We start from the raw sequence: 8,745 nt of genomic DNA, 5'->3' as shown, positions 1-8,745 counted from the left end.
TGAACTTGACTCTTAGGCTGTACTCACTGGTACCCTGTCCCCCATAGGAAGATGCCAGCAGCGGGGACCTTCCGCTGGGCACTCCCATCCCCATCAAAACTGGTTAGCTTTGGGGGAATGGAGAGATGGCTCTGTGATTAAGCACACTTGCTGCTTTTGCCGAGGACCTGGGTTGGGTGCCTGGCACCTACATGGCAGCTCACAACTGTCAATGACTTCAGTTCTACTGTGACCAGGCATGTTGCTTTTCCTGGGAAACAGTGAGGAAAAGCCTCAAGGGTTTCCATTCATTCATTTCTGGACAGGACGGTCAATGGCAGTGATGGAGGACACCCTTCAATATAGGGGGAAGCCCTGGGCACAGCAGGACTCAGTTTTGATGTTGCAGAGCTCTGTGCAAGCCGTGAACCTGACTGTGCCTAGCTAATGAGCATCTGGACTCCTTGTGGTAGCCCAGGAAGCGAGGAGCGGCATGAACAGGTGAGGGAGAAGTGGTGCGAGGAGGCAGATGCTACGGCAGGAGGACGCCGTGGGTACAAGGCCCTGAGTTGTGTGCCTAGAGTCATTAACACAGTCAAGGGTTCAGTGTGACAGAACAGAGTTGGAACAGGGACTTAAGGACTGGCTGGAGAGGGCTTAGCAGGCCTTTAGAAGGTGATTGGTGTTGTGGGAATTCATCCAGCCAATAGCCTTTTGGGTACCGGCTCATTAGGGCGTGGTCTGAGGTACTAGGTGTGGACTTTGATAAGCGTACAGGGAAGCCTGTGCTCGCCCTCTTGGATGGTCCTTGGAGCTCTGCTCCCAGCATCCAGCACCCACAGATCAGAAGATCGCGGCTCTCTACCCTTAGTGTGAGTTTTTCCCCAAGTAAGTATTTGATATTCTTTATTCCGGGCTTTCGTGGACTTCCTTAATTACGGCTACAGATTGTGAGTTGACAGGAGTTGGGGATTCTTGAAACAGACCATATCACGGTCAGACTCGCATGGTCAAAGGCGCATCATGGCAGCCATGTTGGGTGAGGACCAGCGGGTTGAGGATGGAAAGCGTGCAGGAAGAAGAAAGGCAGAGGATCCGGGTAAGAAGGGATGGGAACTTGACCTAGGATGGCAGCACAGGTGAGGACTGGAGGTGCTTAAGATCAGGCTTCACAATGTGATACGATTTGCTGAAGGACTGGGTAGAAAAGGGGAGGAGAAGAAACAGGAAGGAGGAAGTAAGAAAGGCAACACTCAAGGCTTTTGACTTAGCCACCCTAGTAACTTGTGAGACCTTGGCGTCCACAATCTATCACCCCGGGCGGGGGGGGGGGGGGGGAATGGTGTCGTGGTTATACTGCTCAGTGTTGGTCTCTGCTACCAGCAGATCCTGCACTCAGCAGCAGCTACAGCCACATCAGTCTTGCTGAGTGGAAGTCCATGTTGTTGGGCCCACATAAGCCTCCGTCTCTGCCACCATGGTCACTTTGTTCATGGCCTGGGACAGGGATTGCTGGGGAAAGAGGCTGGCTGTCTACAGACTGGGCCATCCTATCTACTTGATTACTGAAATCCTGTGCCCATTTGGAAAGAACCATCCACATACTTCTTCCCCAGATGTCTTTCTCACCAATTTCCCAATCACGTTCTTTCCAAGCCCCTTCCATCCATCCAATCATTGGCTACAGCCCATGAATCAGGGAACAATGACACATCTGGTCATTTCTCCTTCCAAAAATCTGTATGACTATGTATTCTGCCTGAAGTTCGGCCACAGTGAAGATTTCCCTTCTCCAGTATCTTTCAAGGTTGTCCCAGAAAAGGGTTCTAAAAGGGGTCCCCAGCAGTTGTCCACTTCTGGGTGGTGCCTGCATGTTTCGCAGAACCATCAGAAAGCAGAGTTTCTTTGTTTCTTCCTCAGTCAACCAGTCATAAGACTATAAATATATAGGTGCATGCGTCGGAGCAGAAGACATTGTAGCAGCAGTAGAAAACAGACATCTGGAAAAATTCAGGGATGCTACTGCTGTGACGGAACCAGGACCAAACACAACTTGGGAAGAAAAGGGTTTTGATGTGGGATTCCCTTCTGTATGCTGTGAATATCATTGGTTGATAAAGGAACTGCTTTGGGCCTATAGCAGAGCTATAGGGAACAGAGCTAGGTGGGGAAAACTAAACTGAATGCTGGGAGAAAGGAGGTAGAGTCAGAGAGAAGTCATGGAGCCTCTGCCGGAGACAGATATGCTGAAACTTTGCTGGTAGACCACGACCTCGTGGTGATGCATACATTAATGGAAATGGGTTAAATTAAGATGTAAGAGTTAGCAAATGAGAAGCTAGAGCTAATGAGCTAAGCGGTGCTTTAAATAATATAGTTTCTGTGTGATTATTTCGGGAGTCTGGGCAGCCAGGAGCCAACAAGCAGTCTTATTCCAACAAGATTTATTTGGCTTATATATCCTGGGTCACAATACATTGAGGAAAGCAAGTCAGGAACTCAAGGCAGGAGCCTGGAGGCAGGAACTGAAGAAGACTCAAAGGGAGAAGTGCTTCTTACTGGCTTGTTCGCCATGGCTTTTCCTGCCTTCTTTTTTCCTAGTGCTCAGGACCACCTGTCACTCTCAATGGGATGGGCCCTTCCACCTCAATCATTAATCAAGAAAATGCCCCACAGGCCTCCCTACAAGCCAATAGGCTGGGGTGGGGGTGGGGGTGGGGGAGCATTTCCCCAATTGAGATTCTGTCTTCTAAGGTGATGTCAGCCATCGTTAACACAACTAACCTGGATAGTTTCCTATCCAGGAAAGGGGCAGAGATGGAAGAGGGTGTGGGGTATAGGGCAGGGGGGACATGAAGGAGTCGGCTTTTGCTGCATTAGATGTGACATCCCCTTAGACAGCCATAGGAAATCTACAAAGTTCAGTGTGGAAGGGAGATGGTGAGCCCTGTCTCAAAGGCTCCTGGAAACTTTTGGCTGAAGGAAGGGCTGTAACCTCTTTCTTACACAAGCTCTTCCTTCCCCGCTGCCATCCTAGGGGTGCACATGGAATGCCCAAAGCCTTTCCAGTAGCTTCTATGCCCGTCTGGCTCACCTTTCTCATCGGTGTATTCTCCCCCGACTCCCGCCACTGCACTAAGGTCTTTCTGTCACAGGGTCTAATACAGCTTAGGTTATGTGAGCGTCTCAGGTAAGATTTAACCTTTCGATTAAAACTCAGAGGCAAGGCCCCTCCTACCTGTTCACCCCCCTCTACCAGCCAGCTCCAGTAGCCTGGGAATGAGCAGAATAACAATGAGAATGAGGTTTCCTTAAGCTTGGCTGAGGGAGTCCTGTGTGCTTTCTTATTTAACACTCCCACTTATCTGGGAAGGGATTCGGATCTCTCTCACACCCTACAGGTCCTGAAATTGACACGTTGGAAATAAAGTATTAGATGAGCGTGTAGTCTCAAGGTTGAGAGGTCGAAGACTCCCGGGCTTCATCTTAAGATCCTTTGGTGTGGTTCAGACCCAGCTCCCAACCACAAGCAGCCGTAGTTCTTAGACAATGACACCAGTACCTTCTGGGAACTCAGTTAGAAAGGAAGATTTTTAGACTCCACATAGATGCTTTCTATGAAAAGTCAGGGCCTGGAACCATCGAATGAGGGTCCTCAGTTTCTACCAGTGGGCTGTAGCTGGGACCGCTAAGCTGCACAGCCCTACACTGTTTATGACACTTGTGGCCTCTGCCATGGCTGCTTCAGTCTATGAAGAGGTCACTCCCATGATTATAATGCCTATCCCTATGTCAGCCTAATGGACCCTGGTCCTTCGGCATGTTTACCTCCCAGGCCCTGGGACGCCTCTTCTGCCTCTAGGCTGGGAAGGTATCCCTTCTTGTTACTTCCCAAGGCTTCTGTGTGCAGTTGTCTCAAGGGCACACTTCCCACGCCCTGTAGAAGGAGACCACTTGTTTGTTCCCAGCTGCTCAGCCTCAAAATAACCACACAGGAACTATATTAATTATATCACTGCTTGGCCCATTAGTTCTAGCTTCTTATTGGGTAACACTTACATCTTAATTTAACTCATTTCTATTAATCTGTATCGTCACGTGCCTGTGGCTTACTGGCAAGGTTCTGGCATGTCTGTTCCTGGTGGCGGCTACATGGCATCTCTTGATTCCGCCTTCTTTCTTTCAGCATTCAGTTTAGTTTTCCCTGCCTATCTTTACCCTACCCTGTCACAGGCCAAGGCAGATTCTTTACTCATTAACCAATAAAAGAAACACATATAATTCTTTACTTATTAACCAATAAAAGCAAAACTGATAAACATCTCTTAACCAACAATATCAATATCACATCTCTGAATAGGAAACTTTAACATTGTAAGGTTTTAATTTTTAAAACAGTGCCTCATTCTATAGGTCAGGGATATCCACAAACTCATTAGGTAACCCAGGCTGATGTAGAGCTTGCTGCCAATCCTCCTATTTCAGCCTCTGAGTGCTGGGATCACAGTAAGTCACTAACTCCAGCTCAAGACGGCAGATTAACTGGGTATTCTGTGATTTGCGCTGGGTTTTGTTTGGTGGCTCCACTGAGTTGGGCTGAGTTTTTGCTTAGTCAGCCTTCCAGCGCTGTAATAAATTCACAAAGAGAACAGGTGTATTTTGACTAAGTCTCAGAGACTTCAGTTAACAATTGGCCCCATCGTTGCGGACCATGGTAGCATGTTGTCCTTACCTTTGCTTCAGTTCTGGGATAAAAGGGTCTCTTTGGCCGAGAATCCCAGGTTATAGTCCATCATTGTGAGGACAGCAAGGCAAGAACTTGGTCACGCCCATCCACAGTCAAGAGCAGAGAGGTTGAGCACACACACTTGCCTTCCCCTTACTCTGCTTTACACAGTCCAGGACCTAACACCTAAGGCGTTGCTCTCTTTTCAACATTGTCTTGTTTTGTCACACAAAGACAACGCCACACAGACATGCCCACAGGCCAGTGTGATCTAGGCAATGCCTCACTGAGATGCTCTCCCCAGGTGATTGTAGCACGGCTTGTTAGTGTGTAGCGATATTGCTCTCATGAGGTCTATGGTCAGAATGGACACAGTGCCATTCCTGATGTATCGTACTGGTCAAATGCAAGAACAGGGCATCAGCCCCAATTTCCTAATGTATATACCTGACATGGGAGACTAAGTCACACTTCAAAGGGTGGGGATACAAGGACCTCAGCTGCAATTGCTAGGCCACAGCGTGTGAGAGAGTCTGTGTTCGTAGAATGCACGTTTGATTCTGGATTTGAAGTGTTTTTAAAAGCACTATAAGAATTTCTAACATCTGCAGTACAAATCTCAGTAACAGAAAACCTTTGGGAACAGAAATAAATATATTTCTGGAGGCAGAGTCTCACACTGTAACCCAGGTTGGCCTGAAACTCACTATGTATCCCAGGCTAGGCTTGAACTTGAGCATCTCCTACCCAGCCTCCTAATGTTGAGATTATAGGCACAAGCTACCAACAACCCTTCGCCTACATATATTTTACAAATCTACCTTATTCAAGTAATGTTCAGTAAAACAGAGGTCTATGAAACAGCAGTAAAGAGATTTTAAAAGCCATTGGGGGTGGGGACCATCCTGGAGCCTCTGTGCGCATAGGTGTCAAAGTGGTTTCACAAGTGTGTGTCTTGGTTACTGAACCTTAGGAGCTGTGCCCTGAGATATTTGAACAAGAAAGTAAACAGATCTATACCTCGGCATGAAAAAAGGGGTTTGAGGCTGCTCCGTTCTTTGGAATCTCAGAGGAGGGTCTGATTAGAATACACTGGTTGTTTGCTCAAGCCAACTGCATGGCCAACATGAATGCTTGTTGGACCTGCAGGTGGTTGGTCATTTGGACCTCATGGTTGACTTATTATTGCTAGGAGATGCCAGTACCCACCCAAAGGGGGAAACTCAACAAAATGTTTCATTTTAGAGAATTGTTTTTATCATTTTATTTTTTACTTTGTGTGTGTATGTGTGTACATGTTCATATGTGCTTATTCGTGTGAATGCATCATGTGTGATGTTGAGTGTTTTCTTTCCCCCATTGCTCTCCACCTAAGTTTTTGAGATGGTCTCACACTGAACTGAGAACTCATTAATTCAGCTAGACTGGAGACTAGTAAGCCCCAGAGAGTCTGCTCTCTATTCCCTCCCCACTGCTGGAACTATAGCTGTGTGCCCATCACTGGTGAGTGGTCAGATCCAAACTCAGGTCCTAGCTCTTACACAGCAAAGCACTTTGTTGACTGAAATGTCACCTCAGCCCCAGAAGGACCCTCATTAGAGAAGGGGATGGAGAAGTGGCAGGTAACTGAGGCCGAGGCAGCGGGGGCTCAAGCTTGGGTCTCCTGCTGTCACCAGATGCAGGAGCTGCTCAGGGGGACTTCCTCCCCCATCTCCCCATCCACCTGAGGACTGGCTTAAATTATCATCAGAGCTTCTTTTTTGCTTCAAGAGCAATGATTCATGTTTTCCGACAAAAGATTAATTTAACTAATTCCAGAAAAGCAAATGGAGCTCTTCACACTTAAGGGAAACAAAACAAAGCTTAATTAGAACACTGAGTTAAGAACAATTCATAGCCCAATGCCGTGGTTAAAATTACTCATGCATTATTGCCAGCAATTAAAAAAAAACAAATCAAAATAAAACAATGAGAAGATAAAACTCTGCGGATGTGGTACAAGATGCTAAAAATTTGCTTGATGGCTAAACATGGAGGACAATATTTGGAATACATCTGACAAGCAAACAAACGTGAACAGTTAAAAACTGGTAAGAACCATGAAGAGAAATTCCACAAAAGAAATATGAGTTGACAGTGTGTGAAAAGATGTCCAGTTTTGGAACGTTAGGCCACAGGAGCACGTCCTCCTCTCCTCTCTCTATTGGCTCCCCACTCATTGGATAGTTTTATCTCCCTCTCCCTTCCGGGTGGCATGATGCCTTGACCCTGGCACAGGGCCGACTGACCAAGGACAAAAATATGTCCCCAAACTGTGAGCCAAACCCTTTTTCTGGATCATTGGATCATCTGGAGTATTTTGTTACAGCAGCGGTAAGCTGGTACACCCGTCCAGCTGGCTCCGAGACTCCTACACGCCACGCTCTTTGACAGCTAATGTCAATATGCCTTCTCCTCATATTTAGTACAAACTTTACTTCAGGCAGTTTCACTGTTTGATCTGATAGGGAAGGCTCTATTTGTTCTGCCACATTTACATCTTAGATTAGCCGCAGTGAAACAGGGCTGGGACCTGTGGCATCCCATGGAGCCGAGGGAACTGAAAAATGGGTGAGCAGAGAGCTCCCAGAGGAGCAGGCGGTTGAGCTGGGCTCTGAGGTTGCAGACAGGGTGAGCATTGCTTTAGGGAGGTAACACACATCTTTGGGCTGCCTGTGTGTTACATTTCCACTTCTGTTGCTGTGAAAAAACATGCCAACCAAAAGCACCTCAGGGGAGCAAGGGTTTACTTCAGCTCCACTCTGGGTTACAGTTCATCACGGCAGGGAGGTCGAGGCTGCAGGAGCTTAGAACAGCTGGTCCCATCTCATCCATAGTCAAGAGCAGAGAGAAGTGAACGCAGGCATGCTCACTCGCTTGCCTGCTGTGCTCAGCTCGGTTTCTCAACTCCTACACATATCAGGACCCCTCTGTCCTCAGTGAGTTGGGGTTTTCTCCATCAGTTAAGGCAATTTCTCTCAGACATGGCCACAGCTAGCCGATGTAGACAGTCCCTCATTGCGACTCCCTTGCCAGGTGACTCTAGATGTGTGGAGGTGACAATAAAAACTAGTCACCACTTTGTGAGACAACAGAATGGAGCCCTGTGTCTAGTTCCTGTTTTAACTACTGTGTTCCTTCAACTCCCAACAGGGAGGCCTTGGGTGCCTTGCCATCAGACTGTGATAACAGGGAAGGTCAGCCTGTGGCCTCTCAGAGGATGGGAGTGGAGATACCACTGACCACACAGACAAAGCATAGGGCCTGCCCAGCACAGAGAAAGAAAGAGTCTTTTACTACTTCTGTTAAAGTTAGCACTGTACAGGCCTCCGAAGAAAGCAGAGGAGTATAGTTGTTAAATACCAGAGTTCTCACTTGCCAGCTCTGGGTGAGGGCCCTTGCCTGGCACAGCTGGTAGGTAAATCTGCAATGGGAAAGTGAAGGCAAACATTGGAACAGGATCTGCAACCTCCCTGCTCGCACCTTTTGGCTCCTACATTCCCGTGTCACCTGCAGACTTCAAGCTGCCACCATCTGCACCTCTGCCCCTGTGCTACACAGCTGGAGATGCCATGGAAGCCTCGGCCACATCCCAGCCCTGATGGCGGGGTTGTTGAATAAATATCTGGCACTTTTACCCCCTTTGTGAAACGACTGCTTGGCAGGACCCCAATTGGCTCTGGGTTTCCCAGGGCTCGAGGTGGCTATTGCCATGGTGAGATCCTTGACAACACCCCAGCCTTCTGCCTGTCCTCGTCTCACTTCCTCCTCCCCCATCAGCGTTTTCTCCTAATGCATGAGCTGCACTTGAACTCTTAGCTCTGCTGTTCCTTCCTGGAGCCCAGCTAAGATGTGTGACCGAGTCAGAAGCTAGAGCACGCCTTCCACCACAGCAACACATCTGGGTGATGCATGGAGTGTGTGAGCTGAGACACAGACCTGCAGGCCAGAGGTGGATGTTCCTACTTCCTGCCTGGAGCCGTTCTGGCCGGCTGATATTG

This window comes from Myodes glareolus, chromosome 1 (assembly GCF_982192425.1).
Source record: "Myodes glareolus chromosome 1, mMyoGla1.1, whole genome shotgun sequence".
NCBI lineage: Eukaryota > Metazoa > Chordata > Mammalia > Rodentia > Cricetidae > Myodes > Myodes glareolus.
This window is presented reverse-complemented; position numbering follows the sequence as displayed.